The following is a 15,704-nucleotide window of genomic DNA, read 5'->3' as shown; positions in this document are numbered from 1 at the left end:
ACATTAGGCTGCAAGGTTCCCAGGCGGAATATGAGTTGCTGTTCCTGCAACCTTCGGGTGGCATCATTGTGGAAGTGCAGGAGGCCCATGATGGACATGTCATCTATAGAATGGGAGGGGGAGTGGAAATGGTTTGCGACTGGGAGGTGCAGTTGTTTGTTGTGAACTGAGCGGAGGTGTTCTGCAAAGCGGTCCCCAGCCTCCGCTTGATTTCCCCAATGTAGAGGTAGCCGCACCGGGTACAGTGGATGCAGTATACCACATTGGCAGATGTGCAGGTGAACCTCTGCTTAATGTGGAATGTCATCTTGGGGCCTGGGATAGGGGTGAGGGAGGAGGTGTGGGGGCAAGTGTAGCATTTCCTGCGGTTGCAGGGGAAGGTGCCGGGTGTGGTGGGGTTGGAGGGCAGTGTGGAGCGAACAAGGGAGTCACGGAGACAGTGGTCTCTCCGGAAAGCAGACAGGGGTGGGGATGGAAAAATGTCTTGGGTGGTGGGGTCGGATTGTAAATGGCGAAAGTGTCGGAGGATGATGCGTTGTATCCGGAGGTTGGTAGGGTGGTGTGTGAGAACGTGGGGGATCCTCTTGGGGCGGTTGTGGCGGGGGCGGTGTGTGAGGGATGTGTTGCGGGAAATACGGGAGACGCGGTCAAGGGCGTTCTCGATCACTGTGGGGGGAAAGTTGCAGGTCCTTGAAGAACTTGGACATCTGGGATGTGCAGGAGTGGAATGTCTTATCGTGGGAGCAGATGCGGCGGAGGCGGAGGAATTGGGAATAGGGGATGGAATTAGTGTAGTCTGAAGTGTTTTTGGCCCAGTGTGACCTCAACTGCAGCCTCCCAGATTACAGGGAGTGAGACATGATGACCAAGTCCCGTACGCATCATTTACATGATGAAATCTTCCTAGCTTTCTCTACATACAGAGAGAAAAAAAAACATGTTTAACACAAAAGTCATGTTTATCACATGAACAGACTTATGCTGCAGCATTTTGATTCACTTTAGCACTGAACAATTTCCTCTGCAAGGTATAAGCAGTTGTTTCCTGGGGGAGAAGAGTTCATCTGGGCATCTTGTGAGTACAGGTCAGGGCTTGGCTGTTCTTCCATCAAAATGTGCTGAGGATCAAAGTCTTGGCACGGGCAATAACCACATGGGGTGGTGTGTAGATTAACTGTTGGGCTTCATGACAGAATAAGAAAAGTCACGGCATAGTTCGAAAAATTTTTATAAAAGGATACATTATGAAAGCCATGCATTGATGCCACAGTTCTGCAAAATAGTGAACATTGACTGACTTTGGTCAATATTTAAATATATCCTGAAGTGTGCTACCTGCTGAGGGATTTCAAACGTTTGAATTTTCTCCTACAAACTGCAATGCTTAACTCAGAACAATAGGTGTGAAACAGAATGTACTTAGTTCAGGACATGGTTAGTTAGTTCAGTTAGCATTTTGCAGTGAAGCATGCCAACTAAACTAGCAGGCTGACAGTCAATTTATGTTTGACCACAAGCAATTATTGCACATTTTCACAGCAATCCTGATTTTAACTGGTGCTTTTTTAATGCTGGCATTATCTAATCTGAAGGCTTTTAGGTCTACAAGACAAATCCTGAAATGCTTCCCACCTTGTGTCAATAACTAATAGCTTATCTGTTCACACCCTCATCAAGAGAAGCAAACAGCACTGGGAAGCAAGCATCATTTGCTGTGTGTGCAGGAGCTTTTTAGTAGCCAGACGAACTGTTGAAATAGGCTGTCAAGCTCCATAGTTGAATTGCACTGCATGGACGTCTGTTTATCTCAGCTATTGAAGAGACATATCAAAGGGATCTCAGGAATACATTCGTTTTTCTGTGTTGAAGATTAACCCACCAAGGAAGACGAGGAAAGGCTGGGTCTTTAAGCCGCTAGCCTATGAAGGGTGTTCAACTTATTGCTGCTACAGTTGTTTCAACACTTACCAGGTTAATATCACCCATTCAGTCTTTCCCAACATTTGAAACTCCTGAATATTTTCTCCCTTTCATTCCCGAAGGAATTTATGGATGGGCTAGGTGGGTGGCAGCACTAAACCACAGTATCTTTCCCAAGTGAGTCTCGGCATTCATTGGCTGTTTAACATTGGCAAACATCACACTAAAACACCTTTGTTGATTTGCACTAATGTGAAATCATTGGACAATGTTCAAGGGTGTAAGCCATATGTAACCAGTCTAAATTAACATCTTCAGAAGAGATAAAAATTGAAGAAGGAGCCATTCGTAAGCCTACGCAATACAATTAATCATAAGAACAGTGTACTAACTCAATGCATTAACACCAAAATCTTCACAATCAGAAATGTATGGATGGAAAACCGTTTTGAGGAAAAGGTAATATGAAGTGATGTTGCTGATTTGCCGGTTATGAAGGGAAGCATGTGGCCTGCAACTCAAGTTGCGATGGTGGTTGAGCAACTTCATTTCTAGGTATGAATGGATATTTGACCATTTATCAAACGGACATCCTAACGCTCTGGCTATGATTGGGTGAACTGGACCATTCGTAGGCGACGGTATGATTTGAAAGATAAGGTGAAGAGAAGATTTAACACTTAGGAAGATGGAAAGCTCACTCCTGACTGGCAACTTTGATTGTACCAAGTAGAAAAAATTGCAGTCCTTCTGTCTAACTGTTTGAGTTGGAGGAAAGTGTACATTGTGTGGTTTACGCACACTATCTGGGGAAATTAGCAAAATGAGGAGGCTCGGGGTGACTTTATCAAGGTTTATAAAACCATGAGGGGCATGGACAGGGTAAATGGGGAAGGTCTTTTCCCTGGGGTGGGTGAGTTCAAAACTAGAGGGCATAGGCATATGGTGAGAGGGGAAAGATATAAAAGGGACCTAAGGGCAACTTTTTCATGCAGAGGGAGGTGCATATGTGGAATGAGCTGCCAGAGGAAGTGGTGGAGGCTGGGAGGATTACAACATTTAGAAAGCACCTGGAAAGGATTAATAGGAAAGGTCTATGGGATATGGGCCAAATGCTGGCAAATGGGACTAGATTTATATAGGATATTTGGTTGGCATGGACGAGTTGGGCTGAAGGGTCTTTTTCTGTGCTAGACATCTCTATGATGCTATGACTCTATGAAGAGTGGATGAGGGGTAGAATTTAATGTTCCCACTATGAGAAAATCAAAAAGAATAAAAGGAAATAACTAGTAATTAAATAGTGCCTTTCAGAAGCTCAGAATGTCCCCAAGCATTTTATAAGCCAAAAAAGTGCATTCAAAGCATTGTCACTGTTATAATGCAGGAAAACTGACTGCTAACTCGCACAAGGCAAGTTTGGACAAACACCAATACAATGATGACCTCCGCTGCTAATTCAGAGATGCCGGTTGATCATAATAGCTAGCCAGGACAGTTGGAAAAATCCCTATGCTTCTTCTTGAAGTATATTAAAGGTTTACCTAAGAGGATAGTTGGGACCTCAGTTCAATGTTTCAACTGATAGATGGCATCTCCAGCAGCAAAGCAGTCCTATACTGCGCAGAATTGAAAGCCTGGCTTTTGTTTAAATTCAAAATGGAAGTGATTAATACTTAACCCTTACAGAGGGAAATGAATAGGATTGAATCAGCTACTCAGTTTGCACTTGATCTGATTTTAGTGAAGTCTTTCAGAAATGTCTGTCAGCCGATCCCATTAAGTTTACCGCTATGCGGATTAGATTACATTTTGCAAACCCTGACTTCCCCATGAGTTCAAATTCTTGAAATTATATGATGATAATAATTGTGTGCTTATGATAATCTAGGTTGTTCAGTAAACCAGAAGTTAGGTCATCTTCAAATAGAAAGATTGCAGGAATTAGTTCCAAGGACAAGTTCCTCTTTCATTGGTGGGTAATACTTTGAGGAGTCATAATGTTTGGTTAAGTGAATATGACTTCAACAGTTTAGGGTAGTCAATTCAGATTCTGCAAACAGAAGAGCTGCTCATTTGTTTGAATTCTCTATTTTGTTTGCTTAGCATTTTATTGAGCTGAGGGGTTAAAATTTGAAGGCAGCTTTCACAAGCCAAATCTGTATAGCCATGAGTATAGAAGATTAAGGGCTGATTCAATGTCGATGGTGTTTAAAGATGTTTAGAGGAACTAGTAGGGTAAATGGAGATAACCATTTCCTCTTATAAGGTAGTGCAGGCCAAAGAGACATAAGTTTAGTGTCAGAGCCAGACCAATCAAGGATGACATCAGGAAGGCATTTCTTCATACCAGGGGAATGGAAATCTTTAGTGAGGGCAAGGGTACTGAAAATCTCAAAGGTCAGGTTGACAGTTTTTTGATACAGTAATACTGTTAAGTGTTACAGAACCAAGGCGGTTAGGTGAATTTAGGATACAGGGCAGATCCAATTGAATGCCTTGTGGGGGCTAAATGGTCTAATCCTGTTCCCAAGTTTCAAATAGAATTAATCCATAAGAGTAGAGGAAATAAATCATGGCCGTTCTACAGCCTGAACGCAATTTGTTTTGGGTTCGATCAATGTGGAATCAATGGGCTGAAAGGTTTTTCTCTGTGCTGCAATATTCTATTTGCTGCACAGTTTGGACTGAGCCATAGGCCAATAAGATATGTGATGAAACACACGTGGGTCAGCTGGCTCAACCACATTGTTACAAGTTGTTTCAGTGCTACACTGCCAGGAAAGGGTGGCCTATCATCCATTGAAAGCTACTTGGCAATCCACGTTGGTGAACATTAGGAAATGGAGTTAGACTGTGATGCTAACACTGTTGCTAATATTCACTGTGGCTTGACAGAGGAAGATTGGCCATTGTAGAGCTGGCAGCACGAACTATCCTCAGCAAAGAAAAGGAGGAATATTGGGGACCAAAAGGAAATTAAAAACACAGGAAAATAAGGTGAGAGTGACTGCTGACAGTATTCTCACAGTGAGTGTTAAGTTGTTTAGTGCAGTGATTGGTTTTCATTACATCACCAGGGAAGCTGATAAGTAAACTCCCAGCCAACTGCAAGTGTGAGATGAGAACTGCTCATCAGCGTGTTCAGAGCAGGCACGCCCCATTCATGGCAAAACTGGGAGAAATGGGGTCCTGCCACTCCACTGGGGGTATCAGAGGTCTTTTTTATCTCCAAGCAGCCAATGACACTAACAGGAGATACAACATGCATACAGTGAGCGAATCAGTTGCTGGGGTCTTTTGTGGTATTGCCCAGGAAGTCTACGTCACACACACACCCCTTTGACATAAACATGGAAGTTGGGAGATCTGTTCAAGACCCTTCCCTCTGCTCCCAACATCCCAGTGTGTACGTGGGGAGAAAAAAAACCTTTGCTTCTTCCCCATTTTCTGGTCTTCAAACCTGCTCTTTTTATTTCCCGGCCCAAATAGAAATTATGCCCTTGGACTTTCCAGCCAAGTTCTGACAACAAAGCTGCTGAATCACTGCTTTGGGTACGCTTTTGCATTTCCAAATGAAGGAACATTTGGATTACATGTATACAATCATAAAGAAAAGTGTTTCACTGACAGAGGCAAAAATAGTTTGTTACGGAAATTTAAAAAAAAAGAACAAGACAATGCAGGACTACCAAAATCCTGTTGAATTTTAAAACAATGGTTGAAACCAGTTAATTCGGTTTTAACTGGGTTTAATCCTCGTCAAGCCTTTTGTTTTGTTGCCACACTGTGTAACATAGCCTCTTTTTCTAGTGTGATTGACGGCTGGGTGAAATGAGCTAACCTAGGAGAACAGCTACCTGATTGAATTTTTGGACAGGGAGGGGAAATTGATTGAATTCCTGCCCACATTATTTGGTGAAGCTAGCTTCCATACTTGTATTGCTTTGCACATTGGAAGCCAATGAATTCTAACTGTAGGGGAAATCGCCATTTTTGAACAGGCGGCAGGTTCCTGTTAGGCGTATATAGGCAGATTGGATGCTTGCTTTGGGACCCCATTGCCCAATTCCAGCCCTGCAACTCAATCTTTCAGGGTCAACAACATTTGCATCAACCTAAAGGACCTTGGAGAATGCCAGTAAAATGCTAATTAAAAGCTTTCTCCACTTCAGTTCTCTGCTTTGCTATTGGCCAAGGCTTGCTTCCCCATTCTCATGGCTACCCAACCACATACATTTCATCTGTCATTTGGTATCACACTTGCCTGAGTTAGAGGTTGTGTGTTCAAGACCCACTCCTGGGTCTTATACAGTCATTGAGTCATACAGCATAGAAACTGGCCCTTTCATCCAACTAGTCTATGCCAATCAAGTTTCCCAAACTAAACTAGTCCAATTTGCCTGTGTTTGGCCCATATCCCAATAAACCATTCCTATTGATGTACCTGTCCAAATGTCTTTTAAATGTTGTAACTGTACCTGCATCTAATACTTCCTCAGGCAGTTCATTCACACATGAATTACTCTCAGTGTAAAAAAGTTGCCCTTCAGTTCCCTTATATAAATCTTTCTCCTCTCACCTTAAAATAATGCCCTCCAGTTTTGAATTCCCTTACCCTTGAGGCAAAAAGCCTTGACTAATGCGCCAGGGAAAACAGAGGGACTGCCGCACTATCAGCAGAATGTCTTATCAGAGGAGAAGTTAAAGTGAGGCACTAGCTTGTTGACATAACAGATCCCATGGCACTGTTTCAAAGAGTTTCCGTGGCATATTGTACATCCTGACCCATAATTATACCTCAGTCAACATTAAAATAAACAGATTATCTTGTCATGATTATGTTTCAGTTTGTTGGAGTTTCCTGTGTGAAAATTGACGGCCACTATTCCAATATGACAACAGGGACTACGCTTCAGAAAGGCTTCATTGCTTACAATATGAGGTGAGAAAAAAACCCTTTTTGAACAAAGATAACAAGGTGTAGAGCTGGAGGAACAGAGCAGGACAAGCAGCATCAGAGGAGCAGGAAAGCTGACGTTTCGGGTCTGGACCCTTCTTCATACAAAGTGTGTTTCCTGTCTTGAATGCACTGCCTGGAAGTGTGGTTCAATGGATGCCTTCAAGAGGGGATTGGATGATGAGTGGAACAGAAACAATGTGCATGGGAGTGGTGAAATGTCCATGAAATGGCACAAAGTAATGATGCTCATTTTGGAGAGCTGGTGCAGACAAGACGGGCTGAATGGCCTCCTTCTACACTGTAATAATTCTGTGACACTGTATGGGATACACAGACGGAGTATTAGGCAATATAGAAACGCTCATCTTTCTATCGCCTTACTCCCTCTTTCGTGAACCAGGCTAGCTGGTGTCAGGCTAGCTCCTGCAGCTAAACACTTGTTAATGCAGATATGGCCTAGTCTTCAAAGCACAGCAAGCCTCTGCTCAGTGCAACTTCTCAGAAGCAAGCACCAGTACAACGCCCACTTGTGTCATCAACTGTCATAGAATAATAGATTAGATTAGATTCCCTACAGTGCAGAAACAAGCCCTTCGGCCCCACGCCGCCCCTTGAAGTATCCCACCCAGACCCAAACCCCTATAACCCACACACCCCTTAACACTATGGGCAATTTAGCATGGCCGATCCACCTACCCCGCACATCTTTGGACTGTGGGAGGAAACCGGAGCACCCGGAGGAAACCCACGCAGACAACGGGACAATGTGCAAACTCCACACAGACAGTCGCCTAAGGCTGGAATTGAACCCAGGTCTCTGGTGCTGTGAGGCTGCAGTGCTCACCACTGAGCCACCGTGCCACCCCAATAGAATCCCTACGGTGTGGCAACAGGCCATTCGGCCCAACAAGTCCACAATGCCCCTCCAAAGAGCATCCCACCCAGACCCATTCCCTAACCATGCATTTCCCGTGTCTACCCCACCCAACATAAACATCACCAAGCACTATGGGCAATTTAGCACGGCCAATCCACCTACCCTGCCCATTTTTGGATTGTGGGAGGAAGCCAGAGCACCCAGAGAAAACCCACACAGACACAGGGAGTACGTGCAAACTCCACACAGTCGCCCGAGGATGGAATCGAACCCGGGTCCCTGGCTCTGTGAGGCAACAGGGCTAAACACTGAGCCACCATGCTGCACTGTGCCTTTCTTGGTCATTATGTTTTAAGAGCAAATAAATACCTTGTAATCAGTGAAAACGCATAACTACTTTTAATATCAAAATCAGTTAACATTTCTGAATTTCAGATTATTCTCCTAAAAGACTCACTTATAACACAATGTATATTGCAATGGATTAATTGTAATAATTATTAATGCCCTTGTGTTGGGGATAAGGAATAACAGCCAGGTCCCTATACGTAATCACAATTGGGTGAGGACACAAAGGAATGGAACACCCACCCCTTTGCCCTGCATGTAGCTGAACAGAGTAATGGGGCTGACCTTGTTAACAGAGATAAAACATGACTAATACTGTGTGGGGGGAAGGATGTGTCCAGTGTCACAGAACAACTGCAAGGGGTCAGGGTTTTAGAGAGATAAAACGGGAAATTAGCACTGAAAAAGAAAACAATCTTGACTTCCCAACCTTCACGCCTTTGAATTGATTTGTGGTGCAGATAATTTACTTCCAAATATAAATCTATTAAATTCAATATGTTGCCTATTCCTGAAAGAGAGATACATGGGCTAAAATGTTCTAACTTATTTAAACTTAATGGTTCACTATCACTGTTACAATTGAAAAATCTAGGCCATGATGTATAAATGGATCTTGGGACCTTGATCCATTGTTCTAGTTGAGCAATTTGACCCATTCAGTAATTGGTTGGCTGCATTTAAAGCTCAAATTAATATCTGATCTCATTTTGGTGAAAAATGACTTCTTATTTTTAAAATGAGGTGCCTTAGACATTTAAGGCACCTTTCTATTCATCGAATTTTTTAATTCATTCATGAGATGTGGGTTTTGCCGGCAGGGCCAATATTTATTGCCCATCTCTAGTTACCCTTGAGAAAATGATGGTGAGCTGCCTTTTTGATTCACAGCAGTGCAACTGTTGTATTTATTTAGGGAGGGGGTTCCAAGATTTTAATGTAGTGAACTGAAAGAACCGTGATATATTTCTCAGGATGGTGTTTGGCTCGAGGGGAGCATATCGATGGTGGTCTTCCATATATCTGTCACCCTAGTCCTTTTGGACGGTAGTGTTTGTGGGTTTCAAAGGTGCTGTCTACGGAGCTCTGCATGGCATCTTGTAGATAGTACGCATTACTGTCATTGTATCAGTGGTTCAGGCAACAAATGTTTGTTGATGTGGTGGCAATCAAAGGGCTGTTTTGCCCTGGATTGTGTCAAGCTTCAAGAGACAAGTGGGGCGTATTTCATCACACTTCTGACTTGTGACTGATAGATGGTGGACTGGCTTTGGGGAGTCAGGAGGTGAGTTACTTATTGAAGGATTTTTCTAGCCTCTGATCTGCTCTTGTTGCAAATATTTCTCTGGCTAGTTTACTTCAGTTTCTGGACAGTGGAGGATTCAGTGATGGGAACACCATTGAATGTCAAGGGACAATGTTTAGATTCTCTCTTGTTGGAGAACGCACGAGACTTCCCACTGACTCTCAATGATTTAATCTCACTTGGGCTCCTTGATGTCTTGACAAATGTGGTCTTCATATCAAGGCCAGTCACCCTTATCTTTGGAATTCACCTCCTTTTGTCCATGTTTGAACCAAGGATATAAAGAGGTCAGGAGCTGAGTGGTCCTGGCAGAACTAAATCTGAGCATTGTTGAGCCCATTATTGCTAAACAAATGGTGCTTGAGGGCACAGTTGAAGGCACCTTCCATCACGTTATTGATGATTGAGAGTAGACTGATGGGACAATAATTGGCGAGATTGGATTTGACCTATTTTGTGTGTACAAGTCATTACCTGGACAATTTCCCACATTATCAGGATGTTAGCTGTACTAGAGGACCTTGACTAGATTCTGGATCTGGAGCACAAGTCCTCAGTGCTCTTCTTAAGGAATACTGTCAGAGTCCACACCCTTTGTAGTATCCAGTCTCCCTAGCTGCTTTTTGATATCACGTGGAGTGGCTGAAGACTGGCATCTGTAACACTAGGGATATCTGGACGAGCCTGCGAATGGAACATGCACTAGGCACTTCTGGCTGAATATCATTGCGAAAGTTTCAGCCTTATCTTTTGCACAAATGTGTTGGGCTCTCCCATTTCTGAGGATTTGGATATGTGTGGAGCCTCCTCCTTCAGTGAGCTGTTTGATTGTCCACCACCATTCACAATTAGATGTGGCAGGACTGCGGAGCTTAGATCTGATCTGTTGGTTGTGGAATTGCTTACTCTATATCTTGCTGCTTTCGCTATTTGGCACACAATCGGTCCTGTTTTATAGCTTCCTTAGGTTGATACCTCATTTTTAGGTATCCAGTAGTGAACCAGTCTGGATCTAAAAACTGTTGAATACTGAACTTACCCAAATTTCCAACTCGACCTTTTTTTAACCTTCTGAAGTGGTTTTGACCTAAAAATAGGCCAATTATAAATCAAAACCCCACACACAAAATGAGATAATAAAGTGTAGAGCTGGACGAACACAGCAGGCCAAATAGCATCAGAGGAGCAGGAAGGCTGATGTTTCGGGCCTAGACCCTTCCACAAAGTACTTGACCAGGCCCCTCTGCTCCCTTCCCTAAACAGCCAGTCTGGGAACATGAGGCTGCGGTGTTACTGTGTTAGCTTGCTTGTGCATGTCGCCAGACTTCATCATGCACAAGGAAACAGACGTTGTGTGGCCCAACACACAAAATGCAGCAAAGCCGTCATGAAGGTTGAAGGAAGCTCAGTGAGACTGGCGGCATCTGTGAAGAAAAAAAATCAGAGTTAACGTTTCAGATCCGGTGACCCTTCCTCAGTTTTGACCCGAAACATTAATTCCGATTTTTTTCTCTTCACAGGTGCTGCCAGACCAGCTGAGATTCCGGCAACTTCTGTTTATGTTCCCCATTTACAGCACCCACAGTTCTTTCAGTTGTTACGAAGTTTGCAGGCCCTGTGCAAGCATCACAAAGAAAGTGGTCCCCACCATAATCAGTGTGCAGTGGTCAGTAAATGCTTTCATCAGTGGCTCAGAGCTCAAAATATTCACATCTCAGGAGGTAATATCACACGAGTAAAAGGTTATGCACATACTGTGTTTTTCACAATCTCAGCACATCCCAATGAGTTTCAAAACCATCAGAATACTCAGCAAAAACCCAGTCACTGTTGTAATTTAACAAAGAAAAAAAATTAGGCTTTTGCTTACTTAAGCTAAGGGTGCAGCAAGAGTTTGCTTTTATCATTAGCCTTGAGTTTTCTTGATAAATTAGCATTTAGTTGTACTTGGTTATATTGGGGTACTGATACAGTTCATAGTGCACAGCTTGTCCTTGCAAGCTACTGTTGGACTGATTCAATTCTGAAACTTTTGGTCTGCGCAAAACCAATTTTTATGCAATTGTGATCATCCCTCCTTTGTTGTAAGTTGTACCACATCAATAGAAGATCTTCAAACACAGGCCAGTGTTAAATTAATGGGCTATTTCTTAAATTAAATTAAAACCTATTTTGTTCCCAGATACACCCACATCAATGAAGCATGAACCGCTGGAGCTAGGATTGTTAAAGCATTTATGGAATACCATGTCCTCGTGTGTGACAGAAGGAGGAGTGATTGTATAAACTACAAAATCAAGTCCGATCACTGAATCACCAGGAACACAGAATGACTTTCTGAAGAAGGGTCTAGGCCCGAAACGTCAGCCTTCCTGCTCCTCTGATGCTGCTTGGCCTGCTGTGTTCATCCACCTCCACACCTTGTTAACACAGACAGACCACTATATTTGGAAACATCCTGGATGGTGTGCGACTCTACCTCTCCTGCTGGTTGAAGATCATTTGTTTTGCATTCCTGTTCTGGCTTCAGAAGAATTTAGGAAAACAAATTAATTGTTCCTGGGAGATTTGTTGACAAAGGTTAGGAAGGAGTGAGGTTCAAAGGGAAAAATGTGACAATCAGCCATCCAGGGCAGAAATTCCTGGCCCTAGTATCTGCTACAATCCTTTCAAATACATTTGGTCGTAAAGTTATATTATCACTTCTGAATTCTGTTTGTCCAAGGGTTTTTCGATGTTCAGTTGTTACTTCATCTGCGACTGGATCTTTTCCCTTACTCATCAATTCAAAACATCCTTTACCTCTGATATCATATTGGTTTGTCCATTATTTACATCTATATCTTGAGGACTCCTGCGATTTAGATCATCAGCAAATTCACTTAAATGTTCCGCCCACTTTTCTGCTATTGCATCCTTTTCAAGAACGTTGCCCTTTTATCCATCCACTGCTTGCTGCTATTTGCTTCTCTCCAGTTCAGTTTCTGGTTCTCATTCTGCGATTTCTTTCCAGTTCTACTACTTTGCCATACATCTCATTATTCCATTTCTCCACAGTAAGCCCACATGCCCTGCATACAATGGCAATTTGGAGGAATACATTTGAAGAAACTAGAATGAAGATTGGACTGGACACTGGAACCAGCAGATATATTTACCTACATACAGTCACAGAGTTATGCAGCATGGAAACAGACCCTTCGGTCCACCCAGTCCATGCTGACCATTTTCCCAAACAAAACTAGTCACACCTGCCTGCGTTTAGCCCCAAACCTTTCCTATCCATGTACTTGTCCAATGTCTCTTAAATGCAATTGTTTCTGCATCCACCACTTCCCCTGGCAGTTCATTCCCCACACTAGCCACTCTCTATGGGAAAAAGTTGCCCCTCATGTCGCTGCCTAAATCTGCTCTCAACTTAAAAATGTGTCCCTTAGTTTTAAACACCCCCACTTTAGGGAAAACTCCTTTGCTATTCACCCTCTCTGTACCCATCACGGTTTTATAAGCTTCCATAATTGTGCAATGATAACAGAAGATAGCAAGTATAAAGCAGGAGGAGGAGGATAGAGTTTTCCAGAAGTAAATTTATGCTAATGAAAGAGTTTTAGCAACATGAAAACTCAAGTCTGACAAGGAAAGAGGAAACTCATAAGATGCTACATTCTACCCACCTTATGCTTCAGAAACCTTGACATCATATAACGATCTATGGAAGAAAATAAGAAATCTTTGAAATGTAGATGCTAACATATATACTAACAATTTCATTTGCTGAACATGACAGAAGGGGAGAATTACTTGACGTTGAAAAGAAAAGTTTAAAGGCGTGCCAACAAGAAAAAAAAAGTCAGGATTTTGGACATTTGATCAGTACTGAGAAGCCCCAGAGATCTTTTCTCAAGGGCAAAATGGAGAGCAGTAGAAAGAAGGGTTGATTTGGGTGTCATCAGATGACAGATGTCAGAAAGTGGTTTACAGATGATGTGTAAGGATGGTGCAAGATTGAGGAGCATGGCACCCCCGACAGCAGATCTGCCTGACTAGTCTTCATACAAGCAACAGTACGACAGAAAGAGCTAAAGTATTATGGGGAAAAACACAACCAAAAGAATAAATGTCTAATTGCACTGGGGCATTTCCATACTGGATGGAGAAAAGGAGTCTTTAGGTTTTCAGCACATGAATTTACTCACATCATTCCAGTTCTTTGAGCTAAAGGAAGAATCGTTTACCTCCCACAGACTCTGCTGTCTTTAGTTGCTTGTTTTAGCCATTGCACAGTGGCAGTGAGGCGATGAAGGTACCATGTTTGAGCTATTTCCTACCAGTCAGTCTGCATGGTTCCTTTTGAAACTTTCTCCATGCTATTTAAGCCTTAAAATAGCCCACATAAGCCTGGATGTTTTCTCTAACCATTGTTAATACCCTATTTTGAAGAAACGTCCTTGTTGCTGACTGAGGGGCCAAGATTCTGACTGCAGACAATTTATACAAGCGTGGTCAAGTGGAATAAATGGAATGCATCGCCACGGTAACCTGCTTCATTCATTCTCTGGTGTTGTTAACATGCTGTGGTGTTTAGAAGGAAAAAATCATTGAATTGAATCGCTCATGCTGGCAAACCACATGACTATGATCTCATAATGTACAGGTTGTTTACCACAGAGAATAGATGATGAACATCAAATTGATTGGCACTGGAATTCTGTGGACACCGTGTACTGTAATAAGAAAAAACTGCAAGTCATACAGGCAGTTGTGCAACCATAGCAAAGTTTTTCCTGTTATCACTCTCTCTCTCTCTCTCTCACACACACACACACACACACACACACACACACACACACACACACACACACACACACACACACACACACACAAAGTGTTCTTTAAACTGAAAGATATACTAGGACTTTCCAAATTGTCTTCAAAGTTTGGCAGCCATAGCGCACATGACAATCCACCACCAACACCGGCCCAGAGAAAACCTTCCAGGTCCAGTGCCCCTCAGGTGCATCACTTCCTGAACCAGAGATGTCCTGTCCCCTGCCTGGAGGTGCCAGCCATTCAGAGGTCGGAATCTCCAGAACACAGCATCACTGTGGTCCAACACTATTGGCAGATGGGGGATCGGTGACCAGAAAGGATGGCATTGGTTGAGTAGGTTTCTAAACAGAGGGGTCATGTGGATAGGGCAGGGGATTTTGAGTTCACAACATGGGTGTGGTGATTGTAACCAGAGTGACCTTGTTGACTACAAGGTCATGGATTGGGGTTGTTAACCTGGGCCAATCAGGAAGCCCCCAGGCTGCCGAATACAACTAGGGTATTTAGAATCTCCTCAGTCCAGGGGGCTGACTCTGAGCTGGCTGGCACAGCCATGAACTATGATTTTTTTTACAACACTGCTCACGATTAATGAGCTTTAGAGTTTTGAAGTATTGTTACTACTGCAATGTAGGAAATCTGACAGCCAGTTTCACACTGCAAACTCACAAACAGCAAGGTGATAATGAGCAGATAATCTGTAGTTAATATGATGTTGTTAATATAGGCTAGGCACTTTTGCTTTCTTCAAAATAGTGCAATGGATCTTTCACATTGGTTTAATGCCTTATCTGAAAGAAAGCACCTCCAACAGGGCAACTCTCCCTCTGTCTAGCGCTGCCATCTTGATTGTTAAATTCAAGTCCTGGAATGGGATTTGACGTGGAACTTTGTGACTCAGAGACGAAAGGAGTTTGCCTCCAATAGTTATTTCCAATAGCATGAAAATCTGGACATGAGTATGGTGCTGAAGAATCCAACAGACATTTATTATAACTAACCATTATGTACAAACATTACATTCTCAGACATTTAAGTGGCTGGGCTCTTTCAACAAAGGAACATGCTCCCAGTAGAGTGTCATGCCTCAAGTGATCTAGGGTAAGGTGGATAATGAGATCTTTGTACCTTCAGGTCACAATCTATTGCACTGAAATTGTATCATAAGCACATCTTCTTAATGTAGATATACTGACTGCGAGCCACAACAACAGGACAGAGTTGTATCAACCCAGCTCTAGTTGACACCATAACTTTCCTCCCTTGTGGTGATAACAGGAGCAGGAACAGCCACTTCTTATTGCACTCATCAAACCCATCTCACAGCAGGCATGTTATTGTATCAATCCTTTGCCCATAGTCATGCCAGTCAGTATCACAGCACATAGGGACAGCTTGTCTACAGTAACAATGTAGAAGTGGATTTGGAAAGAATTTTGAGAGCTGGAATCATCATCCTT

The 15,704-nt window shown here is 42.9% G+C and overlaps 1 protein-coding gene and 1 long non-coding RNA gene across 6 annotated transcripts in view; both read right to left on the bottom strand.

The window, feature by feature from the left end:
* The window catches only part of LOC125457049 (actin remodeling regulator NHS), a 396,554-nt gene that overhangs the window by 228,042 nt on the left and 152,808 nt on the right, over positions 1 to 15,704 (bottom strand). The gene's annotated exons all lie outside the window — the stretch shown is intronic.
* LOC125457057 (uncharacterized) lies at positions 480 to 13,881 on the bottom strand. Its single transcript, XR_007248557.2, has 3 exons — positions 13,650 to 13,881; positions 13,089 to 13,123; positions 480 to 1,182 (listed from the first exon to the last, which is right to left on the bottom strand). It is a non-coding gene; the product is annotated as an uncharacterized LOC125457057 (long non-coding RNA).

Source organism: Stegostoma tigrinum, chromosome 12 (assembly GCF_030684315.1).
Source record: "Stegostoma tigrinum isolate sSteTig4 chromosome 12, sSteTig4.hap1, whole genome shotgun sequence".
Lineage (NCBI taxonomy): Eukaryota > Metazoa > Chordata > Chondrichthyes > Orectolobiformes > Stegostomatidae > Stegostoma > Stegostoma tigrinum.
This window is presented reverse-complemented; position numbering and strand designations above follow the sequence as displayed.